The sequence below is a fragment of the Marmota flaviventris genome, chromosome 2, assembly GCF_047511675.1.
Source record: "Marmota flaviventris isolate mMarFla1 chromosome 2, mMarFla1.hap1, whole genome shotgun sequence".
NCBI classification, from domain to species: domain Eukaryota; kingdom Metazoa; phylum Chordata; class Mammalia; order Rodentia; family Sciuridae; genus Marmota; species Marmota flaviventris.
Genome location: NC_092499.1, coordinates 168,049,409 through 168,068,159, shown reverse-complemented (window position 1 = coordinate 168,068,159; position 18,751 = coordinate 168,049,409). Strand labels below are relative to the sequence as shown.

General features: G+C 36.1%; 1 long non-coding RNA gene across 1 annotated transcript in view; it reads right to left on the bottom strand.

Moving 5' to 3' along the window:
• LOC114079522 (uncharacterized) overlaps positions 1-13,695 on the bottom strand; it is a 38,521-nt gene extending 24,826 nt beyond the window's left edge. Inside the window, exons 1-5 of the long non-coding RNA XR_003580492.3 lie at positions 13,417-13,695; positions 11,953-12,110; positions 9,813-9,993; positions 6,816-6,909; positions 3,561-3,689 (exon numbers count right to left, since the gene is read on the bottom strand). This is a non-coding gene — a long non-coding RNA (uncharacterized lncRNA). The remainder of the gene's footprint in view (positions 1-3,560; positions 3,690-6,815; positions 6,910-9,812; positions 9,994-11,952; positions 12,111-13,416) is intronic.
• Positions 13,696-18,751: the final 5,056 nt, after the last annotated feature.

Below are 18,751 nucleotides of genomic sequence, written 5' to 3'. Positions count from 1 at the left end.
CACCATGGTACCCATGAAAGAAATGAACACAGAACAGTGGAACAGAATAGAGACTCTAGAAATAGACACACATATCATCAACTTATCTTTGAAAAAGGCTTAAAGACAATTCAATTAAAAAAAAAAACTCAATGGGAAAAGGATACTCCTTTTTAACAAAAGGTTTTATGGACTATATACCTTTCACAAAAAAAAAATTGATTGAAAATGGATTATAGACCTACGTGTAAAATGCAAAACTACAAAACTTCTACAAGAAATTGGAGAAATTTTATATAACCTTAGTTTAGGAGATGAATTTTTATATCGAGGCCGAAAGCACAATCTATAAAAGCAAAACCTGATATATTGAACTTTATTAAAATTTTAAAATTCTGCTCTGCAAAAGTCACTGTTAAGAGACAGGAAGATAGGGTGGGAGAAAATAATTACAAAACACCTATCTAATAAAGGATTTGTGTCCAAACTACAATAAATAATCTTAAATTTTAACTATAAGGAAAATAACTAATTAAAAAATACAAAGATTTTTCAGACTGGATAAAAACAGGAGATAGAATGTGATCCTGATTCATTAAATAATAATCAGAATAAACAAACGGGAAACATTTTTCAAAGGCCAAGTCCTTTCTTTTTTTTTTTTTCAAAACTATAAACATTTCCCTTCCTAGCTCTTGTTTTTGTTTATAAAACATGAGCAAAGGGGATTATACTATGAGAAGGAATTGTAGGAAAGAAAGAAAATGATAGGCAGATAAAGCAGAGAGACCCACAGTGGAATGGAGGACACAGGCCCATACCTCACAGCCCCTTTAGGTGGTGACAGGACCTCAGAGGTAAGCTCAAAATAAGCACCCAACTAAATTCTCTATATTTTTCTGGACCTTGAAGAGTCAAGTTCCTGCCCTCCTGAACCACTGTACATTTACATTGTGATGAAGGTTGCCGTACTGGTTTGAAGATCAAAGACTTTTTCCTACTTTCCAAGCAGTGCAAAGTCTCTTATTTTTCTTTTCCACTCTAGGGAAAGCCAAGAGCCTAATGCTTACAAGAATATAATCTCCTGACAACCTAGTGATATGGGGATCACAGACAGATTTAGTTTCATCTGAAGCATGTAAAAAAGAATGGCATTTCTCATACAATTGAATTGAAAAAAGAATGGCATTTCTCATACTATGAATGGGCTGAATGTTCATGTTCCCCCAAATTCATATGTGAAATTCGAACCCCCAGTGCATTGGTATTAAGAAGTGGATTCTTTGGAAGGTAATTAGGTTGTGAGGATGCATCCCCCATGAATGGGATTAATTCAGAAAAAGAGACTCCCAGAGATCTCCCATCATTTTCACCACTCGAAGACACAGAGTGAAAAAGGCCATGTTTGAGCTGGGAGGTAGGCACCACAAAACAGAATCTGCTTGCCTTGGTCTTGGACTCACTGACCTCCAGAACTATGGGAAATGATGTTTGTTGTTTAAGCCACCCAGCCCATGGTACTTTTGTTATAACAGACAGAATGGACTAAGATATACCCACTTGATACATATGAACAGGTTTAAAAAAAACTATAAGAGCATGCAAAAATGATTATAGGTGGTTAACTCTGAGTAATGGGATTCCATGTAATTTTTATTTTCATTTTCTGTATTTGTGCCTTTTAATATTTATATATTAAATATGTTTTACCTATTTAAAAGTGGGAATAGAGGGGCTGAGTGGTACAGGGCACTGGTTTTAGAGCTGGACACACCTGGGTCTAAATGATCAGTTCCTTTATCACCTATGAGAATTTGAGAAAGTTATTCACATTTCTGAGTCTCGTACTTAGCGATAAATGCCAATAATGTCAACCTTGAAGAGTTATCACAGAGATTATAGTTAATCTACATGCAGAGTACAGATTAGTTCTTCACACAATTGTACCCACACTTAAGATCTTTACATACTTTTTTCCTTCAGTGCTAGGCATGGAACCCAGGGCCTTGTGCATGCAAGGCAACTCTACCACTGAGTCACACTCCCTGCCCCTAATTATTGTACACTTTAAATTTGTGAACTTTATCATCTATAAATTATCTTTCTAAAAATTTGTTTTAAAAAAACACAGAAATACTTATGATGCTTTTATATTAATATTTAAATAAACCATGAGCACCTTGAATCATAAAAGAATATTTATCATGTTATCATATGTCCATAATTTATGTCTTTAAAGAAAACAATAAAAGCACTGCATTTTTTCAAGCTTATTCTATAATGCCAACTTTGAAACCACAAGAAGGTCTGTACCAGAAAAATTCTTACTGCTAAGAATGACTTAAAGGGAACCATAGTATGTGTTATCAGTTAGAGGTGCTGGCTACATACCTTGGCAGATGGTTCAAAAGTAACTTACTCTTTGAGTACTTTCATTCTTCTATTAAAATGAAGAGGACATTCCTTGTTGTGCATTGAATTGAGTACCCTTAAAATTCACACATTGAATTTCTAACTATGGTAAAAATGAGTTTGATAGCGTGGATCCTTGTCCAATATGACTGATGTCCTTAATAAGTAGAGCAGTCAGGACACAGATATAAACAAGGAGAAAATAGCCATCTACAAATTGAGTAGAAGATTCAGAAACAACCCTTGCCAACTATGTGAGATCAGACTTCCAGCCTTCAGAATTGTGAGAAAATAAATTTTCCTATTGTTTGAGCAACTCAGTCAATGGTACTTTGTTATGATAGTCCCAGCAAACTAATACAATCCTTTCTTCTGGTTGAATTTTGGGAGTCCTGGGAGGAACTTGATTGACATTGAGAAAAAAGCATAGGAATCCTTTTTTCAAAAAAAGGTCTAACAAAATTATTCACATTCATGGTATACCTACTTAAAATGATATACTGGGTAGCTATTTCTATTCCAAGGTATATAACAAAGATATTTCATCACTAGGTTTAAAATAAAATGTGGCATGAAGGAAAATATCAAATTAAAAAATTCTGTGATAGCCCTCTCTGTGCCCTCCTATGGAAAATGAAAATAGTATTTGCTTGGTTTGCTTGCCAGGGCACTGATGTGCTAAGACTCCTAGTGGAAGAAGAGAAGACTTAAAGAAGTCAAGAAGATATAATTAATCTTCATGAGAAGAAAAAAGATAAAAGGGAACGAAAGGGGAAGAAATAGCCTGAATGGGAAATTTTGGAGAATAAATGAGTAAGAAAAAATTCTGGGATCACTATTCTGGGTGTTGTCCCTATTCTGCTACCCCTATTCAGGGAGCAGAAATAGCAAAAGATCGGTATTAGGAAGGCATGACAGGTAGAATAGAGCGTGGTGAGTCTTCATCCTTCCAGGAAAACCTGTCACATGACTTTCACATCATACTCCAAGGCTTTTGATTCAGGGTGCTTTCCCTGACATTCCAACATGGTGAAAAGGTTGTAAACATGAAAATAGAGAGGTTAAGAAGGCACGATTTCATAGTTTTCTCTTAAAATCTTCCACAATGTAGAATGCAAAATAATAAGCTGTAAGGGCAATGATTAAGCAAACGGTATTTTAAAGCTTACTTTTCCTTCCATTTGATTTCTCCAGCTTTCAAGTGCCTGCTACTCAATCCATCTGTTGTTCTATTTTGATTGTTTTTGGCAAACAGATGCAGGAGGAGAACACTATTGCCTTTGGGGTTTTATGTAACCCTAGAGATACAAACATAATTTTAGTAAGGTTCTTCTGTAGGAGAAAATTGCAAAGGACTAAAACGCATTAAACCAAAAACCTACAGGATGTTTCCAATGGAAAACTGGGCATTGTCTAACATACTTTTCCAGGTGATGGAATCTTATGCCATCTCTACACATTTCACTTTATTTGGGTTCTTTGCAATTCTGTAAATTGTTAAGTAACTGAAAAACATGCAAGAGATTCAAAATCATGCAATTACCACTATTTAATTCCACAACATTTTCATCTATCCCAAAGAAACCTCATATTCATTAATTGTCACAATCTTTTCACCTTCCTCTCAGCTCTTTCTAACCACTGATTTACTTTCTGCTTATATGGAATGGCCTATTCTCAACAATTCATAAAAAATGGAATCATACAATATATAGCCTTTTGCATCTGGTTCTTTTGATGTAGCACAGTATTTCCAAAGTTCATCCATATTATAGCAAAAGCGAATACTCATTCCTTTTTAAGTCTGAGTGTGTTCCACTGTGTGGATATAGCATATTTTGTTTGCCCATTTATCAATTAATAAACATCTGGGCTGCTTATATATTTCAACAATTACAAACAATGCTGGTATTTGTTAATTAATCAATTTATGTATTGATTTGTGGAGTTGACCCAGGAGTACTTTATCATTGAAGTACATCCCCAGCCCTTTTAATTTTTTTATTTTGAGACAGGGTCTCCCTAAGTCGCCCAGGCTGGCTTCTAACTTGCAAAGCTCCTACTTCTTCCCCCCAGTCACTGGAATTACAGGTGCACACCACACACCTGGCATATACTGCTATTTAAAGAAAAGAAATATAGATGATTCTCATCCACAAATATGCTTTGTCTTTGTACTTCCCTCCAGTTCTGTGGAAGAAGTTATTTTGATATCAATTAAGCAAATTCAAATTCATTTCAACATTTCTGATAGCCTACATGTATGTTTTCTGTTTTAATTCTCCTTAAAACTGTTTATATCATTTTCCTAGTTCCATCATTAGTATATGAATTAAATAAAATCTTTGATATGTCTATTTAACATTTATATGAGTCATGAGTTATCTTTTCTAGAAAAAAAAAATTGAACCTTTAATATGTTCCTAACTTTGCTGTCTTCAAGGTTGGAAAAGCCCAGCTGAATATTAGTTTTACTTGAGTTTCAACTGGACACAATAAAGTGAATTACTCTTTTGTAGTGAGGAATAGCAGGGAATGGTTGGGGAACAGCAGAGCTGAACTGACCTCCCTGTACTTCAGTCAAAAGTCTCAACTGAGTGTACCTCCAGCAAACCCACGGGAACCTAGTTATGATCTGCATGACATTTTTATCTCTGACATCCAGTTTGACTTTCAAGTATTACACAGTAGAAAAAACCATGAATAATATTTTTCAGCTTGACACTACACCATCTAGTCCAAAGTGAAAGAAAATCCATTTCAGTTTGCCTCTGCCTGCTGATTGGCATGAACTCAGCTGTCCTTCAAAGGTTTTGCCTCTCCCCAAAGCAGTATGGTCATTGTCATGAACCAAAGGGGGAGAAAACAAGTTGGAATTATCAAATTCCTTTGAAGGATTTTGGGGGGGCTATGGGAGGAATATTTAAAGGATGGATTTAATTTACACTGAAAAGTTACTTTAAATCTGTTTCATTTTCACATATTAAAAGGCAACATCAGAGAAGTGTGCTGACAACTTCTAGTGAGCAAAACACCTACCATCTTGAGATAAGTGCTACCAGAAGATAGAAAATGAGGCAAGAGGTTTACTTTATAAGAATTGGAAACCCATGCTGTATACTTTCTACTACCACCAAACATAAAACCACATGTTAAATGCTAAGGGGACCCATGGCTTCTTTGTATTGTTGAGGGTGGGGGTGTGAAATACAAGGATTGACCCCAGGGCACTCTACCACTGAGATATATCTCCAGCCCTTTTTATTTTAGTTTTGGAGACAGAGTCTTGCTAAATTGCCCAGGCTGGCCTTGAACTTGCAATCCTCCTGCCCCAGACTGTGCAGTAGTTGGAATTAGACTTACATCACTGCTTCCAGGTACCCCTGGCTTCTTTATCACATTTGTGTATTTTTTCCTCATTTCTTAGCCGGATCATTTAAATGCCTCGAGTTGATTTTAAAAGTCAAAGGCTACATATAGGTGCCATGGTACATGCCTGTAATCCCAGCCATTCAGGAGGTTGAGATTGAAAGATTGCAAATTCAAGACCAGCCTGGGCAATTTAGCAGGAGATATGTCTCAAAATAGAAACTAAAAAGGGCTGTGGCTCAGTGGTAGAGCACCCATAGATTCAATTCCCAGTGCCACAAATTAAAAAAAAAGTCAAAGGAAACAGAAACTACATGACCTACACAGTCCAAAATATTTGCTAAAGAAGTCAAAGGAAACAGAAACTAAATGACCTACACAGTCCAAAATATTTGCTATCTGGCAAATACTTTCCAAAAGGAAAATACTTTCCAAAATTTGGTCTAGGATAGAGTATCATCTGACAATGGAAATATAGGATCCACAAATTTCTTTTTTCTTTCTTTCTTTTTTTTTTTTTTGCCTTTCTTACAAGTTTTTGGTAATTTTTTTCATAATAATATTAGGTAAAATGCAGGAGAGTAAAATCATAAAAAGGTACACAAGAAGTAATTTACTTCGGTGCTATCTTAGGTGCCTTGCCTTGTCCGTCCCTACAACAGTATAATTCTATATACTTAAACATTGTTCATGTTTTCATGAAATGGTCAACAGATGTGATTGATTGTGTGCTGCAAATAACAAAATATCTCTTATTAAAATGGAATAATTTGCCTAAATTCAGAAATAAAAAAAAAGAAGTAATTTAAATAGCATGCAAATATGACTGAAATTTTTGTGCATTGAAGACACATGATACAATGAAATCAGCTTGACAGAATTATAGATTCGTAGAATCTCCTTCAGAATTGGTTATACATATTGAAAGCAGAGAAATATCAAGTTATTTGTTAGAAGAAAGACCATGACCTATTTATGTCCTCAGAATTACAGATTATTTCCCTTTAACTAAAAATGGGGGGGAAAATCAACCCAGATTTTGGTATTCAGCTTACCTGTATTTTGATATTTTTCTGTTTGATATATGTGGCAAGCATTAGTTGATCACACTTCTAAGAAACAATATCTTGTGATTTTTACCTTCAAAACCTGGTATACAAAAACAGAGTAAATTAATTTATACAACTGATTTATGTTTGAAAACGGTATTGGAGCCAGAGTTTTAAAATATCAGTCTAGACCACTCTAGTCCTTGTTCTTTTCTTCAGAATTTTCATCTCCTATAGCCACTAAATATATCTAGTGTGAATTACAGACATCTGGGAGATTTTATAGACTCCCTAGTGCCAAATGCAAAGAAAGCGTAGGCAAAATGCCATATTTTGTTTTGTTTTGTTCTTTGTGCTTGGAATTGAACCCAGGACCTTATACAAGCTAAGCATGCATTCTATCACTGATCTACAGCCTGGGCCCAAAGTGCCATCTTAAGCCTAATTCAAAGAAAATTTGGGCCAAGTTTTATCTAGATTATACTCTGAGCTGAGTTTCAATCAGTACTCATACTTTGTTAAAACTTCAGGATATTTCAACAGGAAACTAGCATTAGCTCTGAGCTATTTAGATAATCCACAAGGCTATCCTGCTCATCTCAGTCTCTCCCTTGAAAACCCCCAGGAACAGCAGCCACCAAAGGGTTAACTGGCATAGAGTAGAGACCCAACACCCACTCAAGTGTCCCTGGCCATTGGCTTATGCCCACACCACATTTGTTTGCTAAACATTTTACATTTACTCTTGATTTCACATTTTTCACATTGCTAAATTGCTCCTAGTTCCTTTGCATTTAAGTTATTCCCTCAACCACATCACAAAATCAATGCAAATCTCTTTTAAAACAGCAGGACCAGAAGGCTAGAAATATAGCTCAATGCTGGAGCATTTGCTTAGCAAAAACAGCAGGACCCTGCTTTTTCCTTCCTTTTCTTTTCCCCAGTGGTCGCCCCTCTCAGTTGCTTTTTAATTTTACAGTCTATGGGTCTTATTTGCCTCCTTACTTTCACTGAAGATAGAATATGTGGTATATTTTCATTTTTCTTGAAGATTTTGTAACATTTTCCAGAAGACATAAAAGAGGCTTACACACAGAGATTTATTCATACTGGAAATCCCTGGGTCTGTGTTTTTTAGTTGTTATTTTGTTTTCTGATCATGTCATTCTTTCCCATGGCCATTTAGGATTAAGCCTTGCAGAAACACAAAAAAGACCAACTCCAATCATAGCAATTGTAGGAAAACACAATGAAGGATCCATTTGGGAGGGGTGATATTTTCAGTATCTCTCAAGGCACAAAAGTGCTGTAGTTTGAATGTGTGTCCCCTCCAGAGCTCATGCTGAAATTCAGTTACCATTGTAATAGTGTTAAGGGGTAAGAACTTTAAGAGATGATTGACTCTGCCTTCACAGGTGAGATTGATGCTGGCATAAAAGGCAGGATTTGGTCCCCTGGTTAACTTTGCCCTTCTACTACATGATGCCTTCCACCATGTCATGACACACCAAGAAGATCCTCGCCAAAAGCCAGCACCTTAATGTGACACTTCCCAGCCTCCAGAACTGTGAGCCAATAAATTTCTATTCATTGTAAGTTACCTAGGTTTTGCTACTATGTTCAAGCAGCACAAAATGGATTTTAAAAATAACTGAATAGTTCTCTACTCTAGCAATACAATTATCTGGGCCAACTTCCAACCATTTCTCACCTGATAATAACTATTTTCCTTTCAGCTCAGCTTTGCAAGTCTAATTTTACAGAATTTTAGATCATTACGAATAAAAGTGATGCTGAAATTTATATGCTCAAAGAAGTGTCAGCTACTGATATTTTTTAAGAGAAATATCCTGTGCTTATTCTAAATTACTCAGGGTATTTTTAAAATTAGGACATAATCATAACTATCAAGCTAAAAATGACAGTCAGTGAACATTTCCATTCAGAGTACTTCAAGAAAGTTAAATAAGATGGAAAAGTATTGTTTGTCTATAAAATTAGGGCACTAAGGAGAGGAAAGCCTACTGGCTAGATTACTTTTACTCATTATTTAATTTCTGACCCTTCCTGAAATATTTTTCCCAACTTCTATGAAACTGTAAAAGCTGTCTGTTGGCTATTGATTAGTAAGAAAATTCAGGTCTCTGATCTTTAGCATATTCATAGCAGTAAACTTTGCCAAATGCCTTATAAGACTTCAAAACTGTCCTATGATGAAGTAGAATAAAAATAAGCTTTTGTAGCTAATAGCCCATTATTATTTTTTTTTTTACATTTTTTTAGAGAGAGTGAGAGAGAGAGAGAGAATTTTAATTTTTTTTTCCAGTTATCGGCGGACACAACATCTTTGTTTTGTATGTGGTGCTGAGGATCGGACCCGGGCAGCACTCATGCCAGGCGAGCGCGCTACCACTTGAGCCACATCCCCAGCCACTAATAGCCCATTATTTAAATTCTAGTTCCACCACTTTCTGGGTCTCAGGTGCCCATTCATAGAATAAAGAAAACTATACCTAAATCATACAATTGGTGTGAACATCGAATAACTCCATGTGCATAAAGAACTAATAAATAAGACACTAATAAATGTCAGTGATCCTCTTTGGGCTTCCTGCTCTTCTTCCTCTTCCCCATTTTATCTCTGTATTGCCTGGACTTCCCTGGGCAAGAGTCCTTTTAGATTTTCAAAAAGTAGAAATTTTTTGTTAGGGGCAGATAATTCTTTGTTCGGTAGAATATATGCCAGCTTCTAGTGATAGGAATGGAATGTCTGAGTTTTGCTCCTAAATATTATTTGACTCACTGATAACATGCCCCAATTATGGCATTTATCACATTATCCATGGTTGTTTTTCGCATATATCATTCCTGTCTTGATTTCAAAATATTCAAAGGCAAAGACCCTATATTTTCTTCAAATCTATGCTACCAATTGTATTTGTTATCTACTATTACATAACAAATCCGTCCAAAATTTATCAGTTCAAAACAACAAATAGTTACCTTCTAAGAGCTTCTCCAGGGGCAGCTTAGCTGCATGGTTCTGGCTCAGATCCTCTAGTGAGATAGTAGTTGAGCTGTTTGCTGGTGCTACCGCCATCACTTTTCACATCTTTGGCTGTGTCATTCGGTATTCAACAGACTATCTCCCCATCTCCCTTCTCTCTGTTTCTGCATTTAGATTCTATATGAGATAGAAATTCCAGAATCAATTTTCTTTTGAAAAAAATCCCTCCAATCATTCCTAAAAGACAATCTGTATCCCTTTCAAGAAATTTACTATAGTTAAATAAGACTTATAAGACTTCAAAACTGCCATATGATGCAGTAGTTAAATTAAAATCTGGTTAAAGCTAGTGACAGTAGCTGACTTGGAATCAGAGAACATAGTGTATAAAAAATTGTGTAACTTTCAACACAAGAATTATATTCAACTAAGCTACACACACACACACACACACACACACACACACACACACACTATGCAGGGACAGGGAGCTAAGGGATCTAAGATCTCCACCTCACATTGACCTCAGGGCTTACCCCTAATTAGTGGAATGGCAGGTGCTAATTTTTTTTTTAGTTCCCGCCTTTATTCATTTATTTATTTATTTTAGTTTCCCACACCATCTTTCTTTTCCTTTTTTTCCTCTCTAGCTCCCACATATGCAAGAAAACACACAACCCTTGACCTCCTGGCAGGTGCCACTTTTAAAGGTTGCTACTCTGGGTTTTTTGTTTTTTTTTTTTGGTTTTCTTTGCCAAGTCAAATTTGTGTAAGTCCACTACATTTATAGTTTAATACTGACATGTTGAAATATAAAAAAGTTTTCTGATTTATCTGTAATCACCAAATTTTTAGCTCTGTAGGATTTGATTTCTCACCATTTGGTTTGCCTGCCCAGTATTTCATTTGTTCTGCTTGTTGATTGATGGTAACCCGGAGGGCCTCAGAATTTTAGTGTTAGAGAGATCACTTAGCAGCCAAAGAGATTTTGCAGAATATAATGAAATATAGGTATGTTGTAGTCTAATTACCCAAATAATATGTGAGCACAAAATTATGTTTTGCTATTTTAAGTTGATACTCATTAAGACCACTTAATTAAATTGATATAGCACAAAAGACAATAGATTATCATAATCACAGGTATACAAACTTAACTGGTTGCCGCAGTGTGCAGTAGTAGTCCCAGATAGTCAGGAAACTTGTGTCTCAAAAACTCAAGTCTACAAATCCAAGTGTGCACACCCATGAGAGAGCGCGCACACACACACACACACACAGAGGCTTTTGAATCAAATCTTTCCTTTAATATTAGTTTGTTGTATGTTCATTTGTCTAGTTGTCAACTAGTCCCCTTCGCCAGTTAATCAATAGCACCTGTCAAAAGTGCAAAAAACATATTTTAAAGTATTGTATAAAAACAAGTTTTGGAAAAAGTTACTTGATTTATTTTTCTTCCTGGCTGGAATACTGTTCCATTTTACCAGCCCCTTGCTCAGAGGAAATCAATGTTGCCTTGCAGCCAAGTGGACAATTCCTATCTATCCCAAGTGCTCAATAGAACGCTGAAGGTCATAAAATCGAAAATGTCTTTGTTTTATTTTCCTCATTAAGAAATAATACTCCCATTTGGAAATCTAGAATATTTATCTTCTATGGAGAGTGTTTCCCCAGTGATTCCATAATCTTTGTGGTCTGAGTGACATCATTACTACCAGCTGTGTTTAACCTTTGGTTCCGACGTAAGTACAGATGCAAACACCTTAGTTAAAGTTTAAAGAAACTTCAAATAAACTGGTTTCTCTGACCAACATATTGCTAGAAAATAAACACCATGAGTGCAGGGTTCTCTGTGTGTTTTCCTAGAGTAGTGAGGTACATAGTAGATACTCAATAAATATTTGTTGCATGGTTTTATGGTTGAAACCATTAGTAATGTGCCATAAGCTTCTGTCACATATTTTATTTTTATTCCTCTATGCATTTTCTAGGACTTCATAACAAGTTACTACAAACTCTGTTCCTTAAAACAATATACATATATTCTCTCACATTTCTGTAGGTCAGAGGCCTAAAATCAAGGTGTCAGCCAGGTACCACTCCCTCCAAAAGCTGTAGGGGAGAATTGCTACTTGCCTCTTTCAGTTTTTAGTGGCTCCCTGTGTCCCACGGCTTGTGGAAACTTAACTTCCAATCTTTGCCTGCATCTTCTCATGTCTTTCCCTCTGTATCTCTTTTTCTCTTCTTCTTCTTAGAAGGACATCTCTCATCAGATTAGGGTCCACATGGTTAATCTAGGATGTTTAAATCTTGAGATCCTTCACTTAATTTTATTTAAAAAAAAAAAGACTCTTTTTGCAAGTAAAATCATCTTCACTAGTACCCAGAGTTCGAACTTGAACATATATTTCTGGTGGCAACAATTTAACCTCTTAAACCTCCACTCTCCAATTTTGAAATTCTGTTCATTCAACACACAATTGTGTGTCTATTATGTACCAAGCACCAAGTGGTAAGGGTGTAAACATCAATAGAATATAGCCATAGGCCTTCCTTACCCAGATGATAATTTATCAAAGGTCTTTATCCCAAATCCCTCAGTCATAAATTAAAATACATTCTAAACTCACATAAAAAAATCTCTTCATGTTAATTTTCCATAAATTCTAATGAACATTCTTCATTGATGTTAATTTTTCAATTGCTTTACCATTTGTCATTCAAATGTTATTAGTTCAAATTCATTCCTTTCAAAAAATGTTATGATGTGAAACATTTTTAATTAGTTTCAACATATTTTCTTTCACTAGAAATCAGAGTTGTGTGGGAGAATTAAATTCAGTGAAAGACAATGGAACATTATTCAGCATTAAAAGAGAATAAAAGCATGGCATTTGCAGGTAAATGGATGGAGTTGGAGAATATAATGCTAAATGAAGCCAGCCAATCCCAAAAAACCAAAAGTTGAATGTTTTCTTTGATATGAGGATGCCGACTTATAATGGTGATGTGGCACCTGGGGGCAGGGGCATGGGAGGAATGGAGGAACTTTAGATAGGGCAAAGGGGAGGGAGGGGAAAGGATGGGGCAAGGGGATAGGAATGATGGTGGAATGAGTTAGACATCATTACCCTAAGTACTACATGAATAAGACACCAATGGTGTTAAAATACTTTGTGTACAGCCAGTATCTTGAAAAATTGTGCTCTATATGTGTCATATGAAATGAATTGCCTTCTGCCATCATGTATAACAAATGAGAATAAATTTTAAAAATTCAGTGAGAGATCATTTATCCACATGCCATTTAATTACTAAAGTAATATTAATATCCCTGTGGCTGAGTTAACACTATTTTGCCTTAGGCTGGTTTCCCCAAAAAGCAGAGTCTGAAAAAATATAGGTAGTTTATTTTGAAAATAATCTCGGGGAGTCTGAGTATGGGATCAGAGGAGGGCATCAGCCCAAGAAGGAAAAACAAACCAGAAACATGCTCTCAGTGAGCTCCCACTCACAATAACTCACATTTGAACACATAATACTTTCTGAAGGGTCATGGAAAGCATATTCCTGGGACAAAAAAGGAAAGCATTTACTCACCAATTGGCTTTCATCTCTTATTAGTTGAAAGTTCACTCTTCCACACTCATGTGTAGATGCTGAGTGGTTCCTGAGGGTAATTTCCACAAAAGGGATGTGGCTGGTCTGAGTGAGGTATATCTCCTCAAAACTGGCCAAAGAATGTCCTGAACTAGTCACTGTAGCAGCAGATAGAATAAGAGTTGGTGATATAAGGCAGATGAGGCCAGATACCCAAGGAATTAGCAGGAAGCAGGTTTATTGGCTGCAACCAGTTCAGAGCATAGCTCATGCCTAAACTTTCCTCCTCTGAACAATGAATCTAGAAATTCTTTGAACTTTAAACCCAGTGGGAGGAAGGGTGAAGGGGTACATTTTTGCAGGAGTCTACATAAAAGTTTTTTTTGTGTGTGTTTTTTTTTGTTTGTTTGTTTTTTGAGTTCACAGAGTGTTTTTATCTCATTTTTTAAGATTAGTCAGAAATTTTGCACGTTTTATCACAAAAGCAGAAGTAGCATCATGAAATTCATGGCCAAATTTAGTTTTTGCAAGAGAGAGCAAAGGGAAATAGGAAGTCTATTTGACTTCTTTTGCAGAATTATGCTGATATTCTGTTAATAAAAACAATTATGGTGAGGGTTTCTGGAGAAGCTTAATTAAGATTCTTTGATGGAGGAGGGGGCACCACTACAGTGGGGTCAAAAAGGATTTGCAGATGAGCACAATATGTATCCAATATGATTTTACCTATCCATTAGGTCTTTGTTCTTTCCCACTAACAAATGGTTATCCTTAGCGTATGAGATTTTTCAGACTTGGGAGTAGGATAACATCTTGAATCAGATCATTGGACTTGAACCTCAAGAATCCAGACTTCTGGCATTGAGGAAGTCACCCTCTGGGTGTTGAAACTTTCTAATCTGTATAAAAGAATGATGGTAACCCCACTTACCTCATGAGTTTAAAAATGAAATGAGAAAATATACCCAGCTATTCCCCTTCTCGGACTATTCCCTAAAGACCTTAAAAGAGCGTACTATAGGGATACTGCTACATGGATGTTCATAGCGTCACAATTCACAATAGCTAGACTGTGGAACCAACCTAGATGCCCTTCAATAGATGAATGGATAAAAAAAATGTGGCATTTATACACAATGGAGTATTGCTTTGCACTAAAAAATGACAAAATCATGGAATTTGCAGGGAAATGGATGGCATTAGAGCAGATTATGCTAAGTGAAGCTAGCCAATCCCTAAAAAACAAATGCCAAATATCTTCTTTGATATAAGGAGAACAACTAAGAACAGAGCAGGGAGGAAGAGCATGAGAAGAAGATTAACATTAAACAGGGACGAGAGGTGGGAGGGAAAGGGAGAGAGAAGGGTAATTGCATTGAAATGGAAGGAGACCCTCATTGTTATACAAAATTACATATAAGAGGAAGTGAGGGGAATGGGAAAAAAACAAGGGGGAGAAATGAATTACAATAGATGGGGTAGAGAAAGATGGGAGGGGAAGGGAGGGGAGGGGGGATAGTAGAGGATAGGAAAGGCAACAGAATACATCAGACTCTAGTATGGCAATATGTAAAACAGTGGATGTGTAACTGATGTGATTCTGCAATCTGTATACGGGGTAAAAATGGGAGTTCATAACCCACTTGAATCAAATGTATGAAATATAATATGTCAAGAACTATGTAATGTTTTGAATAACCAATAATAAAAATTAAAAAAAAAAAAGAAAATATACCCAAAGTTCTTAGTTCTTGGCATGGATGTTCCAACACCATTTCTCTGACACCATTTGGGTGTACAAAAAATTGAATTCATTTCTGACATAACTACTTGAAGTTAGCACAGACACCACAGTTTAAGGGCTCAGTGCCCTCCCCCACACACACACATAAACCTTTCCCCCAGATGCCAGCTGCATGTCCTGAAAGTCCCCAAGCCACTGGCACTTCTGCTTAGAAGGCTGTAAATTTGAGGGCTTCCCATATCCCCTCAATATTTGGCTAGAATGACTCATAGAACTCAGGAAAACATTATTTCTTTTTTAGTTAGCTTTTTGTCACTGTGACCAAAATATTTGATAAAACAATTTAGAAGAGGTAAAGTTCATATGAGATTCACAGTTTCAGAGGCTCAATCCATGGTTGACTGAATCAATTGCTCTGGGCCTAAGATAAGGCAGAACATCATGGCAGAAGGGCATGTTGTCCAGGAAACATAAAGCAGGAGAGGGAAAGGGACTAAAGGGAAAATGAGCCCTTCAAGAGGATGCCTCCCAGTGACCCACCTCCTCCAGCCCTGCCCAACTTGCCTGAAGTCACTACCCAATCAGTTCATTTAGACTAGGAAAAACTGATTAAGTTATAGCTCCCACAATCTAATCATTTCCCCTCTGAATATTCCCCTATCAACAGGAGCTTTTGAGGGACACTTTGTATCCAAACCAAACAACTGACAATTACCATTTTTTTCATAAGGAATACCAATAAACAGGCAGTCAAGGAAACACAGAAAAACTTCTATCCCCCTAGAGTTATATTCTGCTACTCCACCAAGTACATCAATATGTTCACCAACTAGGAAGTTCCTGACCTTCAACACTGAGAATTTTTATCAAGGTTTCATTATATACACGATTGACTAAAGCATTAGCCACACAATTGAACTCAATCTCTTTCCATCTCACAACTCTCAGAAAGAAGGTCTGAAAGTTCCAGATCTCTACTCCCATAGTTGTTTCCTCAGGTCACCAGCCTTCATCCTGAAGTTATATAGGGTCTCTGCCTTAAGCACCTCATTGGCATAAAGTTAGGTATGGTGAAAAATGTCTCTTTATGAATAACAAAAGACAACTTCTATCATGAAGGGAATTCCATGCGTTTCTGAAACTCTGTACCAGAAACTAGGGACAAAGACCAAATATGTATTTTTTATTATACTATAACATGATACAAATGCTGGCCATTTTCCATTTTTTTTTCTTTTTTCGTCTTTTGAGACAGTCTCACTGTGTCACACAGGATGGTTTAGAACTCATGGACTCAACCTCTGGTGTACACAATTATTATTCTCATCTTGTGGAAGATCTGCCATGTATTGCCATCATGATTAACATCCCCATAACAACAATGCCTCTGTTAACTTTTTAATTTGAAAAAATCATAACTTTTGACATTCCGAGTAAAAGTGTTGGAAATAATTAAAGTTAATAGTTATGTTGTTGAGCATAATTTCCTTTGACAAAATGTATGATGCATTTATATTCTACGAATATTTAAAATGAAAAATACAAGCAATCATTCCTTGAGTGTGTCCTCAATTGAAACATTGTACTAAGTAGGGTGGAATTACCTGGAAGTTCAGTTAATAGTTCTGGTTCTCAAGGCATTGAAATTCTAGGCGTACACATCAATGTTTATAGCAGCACAATTCCCAATGGCCAAGCTATGGAACCAATGTAAGTGCCCTTTAACGGATGAATGGATAAAGAAAGTGTGGTATGTGGGTTGGGGTTGTGGCTCAGTGGTAGAGTGCTTGAGTGTTCACCTAGCACATGTGAGGCCCTGGGTTCGATCCTCAACACCATATAAAAATAAATAAATAAAATAAAGTCATTGTGTCCATCTACAACTAAAGAAAAATATTTTAAAAAAAGAAAGTGTGGTATATATACACAATTGAGTATTACTCAGCCATAAGAAGAATGTAATTATATCATTTGTTGGTAAATGGATGAAACTGGAGACTATAATGCTAAGTGAAATAAGCCAGATAGAGAAAATCAAAGGTCAAATGTTCTCTCTGATATGTGAAAGCTAGTCTAAAATAAGGGAGAGAGAAAGAGAGAGAGAAGAAGTGGGAATGGGGTGAAAATTCCATTAAAAGAAAATGAAGATGAGGGGGAAGATGAGGGGGGAAGAAAGAGGGTCAGAATAAAGGGGAAACAATGGTATGAATCTGACCTAACTTTCCTATGTACACATATGAATATAAATAAATCTCACTATTATATTTATTCACAAGACACTAATTTAAAATAAAACAAATAAAAGTAAATATCATAAAGGTCAGTAGAGTAGAGGAAAGGGAATGGGGAGAGAAGATAGGGGAGTACTAAATGGGCAAGGGTAAGGGACTGAATTGGAGTAAATTGTATTTCATGCATTTATAACTATGTCAAAATGAATCCTAATGTTGTATATAATTAATATGAACCAACTGAAAAATCTGTTAGAATTTAAATGATTTCTGCTTTTTCTGAGAGAAAAAAAAAACTTTAGTATGAATGTGAATCTGCTTTTATTAGCTTTATATCCACTATGGTAAACTTTAGAGAACTTTATATGATTTACCAATTACTTATTAGAAAATAGTTGATTTGGGCTGGGGATGTGGCTCAAGCAGTAGCGCGCTCGCCTGGCATGCGTGCGGCCCGGGTTCGATCCTCAGCACCACATACAAACAAAGATGTGTGTCTGCCGAAAATTAAAAAATAAATATTAAAAACTCTCTCTCTCTCTCTTTTTTAAAAAAAGAAAATAGTTGATTTAAATAAAGATGAAGAAGATAAAAGATGAAGATGTTTAAAACTTGATTTAGATAAAAGATATATATCATAGTTCCTTAAGATGAAGATTTTTATAACTTTGGTGTGGACTCTTCTTCAAAGTTTACAGTTTTAATTATGCAGAAGCAATGAGGTCAGTGAGGATAATTTAAAAAAAAAATCTAGGCAGAGACAAGTAACATTAAGAGGACACTGACCAGAATGAAAAGTAAGTGGTCAAGAGAGCAAAGAAAGCAATACTTACTGCAAGGCACTTCTTGAGCAAACTTGTAAATGAATTCTATAAGCAATAAACGCGGGGAATAATGATTCCAGGATTGGAAGGTCAAGAAAATTTTTAAAGGGAAGCTGCAATGTCACTGTTGGTAGAACTCACACCTTTGTTGGGAAGACCAAAGAACCTTGAAAGCAACAAAAGTTCAGGAGCAAGATCCTGGAGAGAAGAAAGCCAATTTGTGGTCTTAGAACAATTAGTTCTCCCTAACGTATGTTTCAGGATTGAACTGAGCAACACGAATCTAACAACAGCACTTCTAAGTTATAAAGGGTCTCATGTTTATTCACAATCTTTGCAGTATATGTAGGCCACATAGATCTCTTGGGAAATTTATTGAATCCAAAGAGGGAAAGTTACTGAGACCGGAATACAAATGGAGTGTGTGAAGTCAATGAATTCAGGTGAATATATTTAGGTCATCAACACCTGAAGAAACAGATAAAAGGAAGAGAAGAAACATACAAATTATCTACATTCTTAAAACCACAGAAGTA